Consider the following 709-nt stretch of genomic DNA (forward strand, 5'->3'; position numbering starts at 1 on the left):
CCCCCTCCAGCCAGGCTGGGAGGAGCTGGGGGCTGTGGGTCAGGAGTGAAGGGCACTGGCAGGTCAGAGGGGGCTAATGCTTGGGAGTTAGAGGCATTGGGGGCTGGGGGACTGTGGGTCAGGAGTGCAGGGAACTGGCAGGGCCCAGGGGGGTGGGGGACTATGGGTTGGGAGTGAGGAGCACCAGCAGGGATGGGGGGGCTGTGAGCTGGGAGTAAGGAGCACCAGCAGCGCCTGGGAGGATGGGGGACCAACCCCCTCACCCCACCCCCCCACAATCATATACCCCGCTACAGAGGTGTCCTGTTTTTTATAATTAGAAATATGGTAACCCTACCAATCACCTCATAATTCCATGACTGTGCAAAGATTTCCAATCCTTTTTATTTCCCAGGCTCTATGCATTTGTGTATAGACATCTGAGGTAACTAGCTGATTGCCCTACTTTCTCAGGAAGAATGAGAAGGCCTCCCCTGTTGCCACCTCTTGTTTATGGTTTGTCTGGGTCATCTGCTTCCCAGCTAACCTCAGGGCTTTGGTCTCCATCCCCAGTGAACCTAATTTAAAGTCCTCACTGGACATCTTTAAGGATGACAATATGGTGTGTTTGGGAAAGTTAATAAGAAGCTCTTCTCATGTGTAAGGGAAAGAATGATAGAAATATGTTATATAACAGGGAGCAACAGTCTGTATCTTGATAGCACATGAG

The sequence above is a fragment of the Gavialis gangeticus genome, unplaced genomic scaffold (assembly GCF_001723915.1).
Source record: "Gavialis gangeticus isolate Ggan-Ray unplaced genomic scaffold, GavGan_comp1, whole genome shotgun sequence".
Classification (NCBI taxonomy): Eukaryota; Metazoa; Chordata; order Crocodylia; family Gavialidae; genus Gavialis; species Gavialis gangeticus.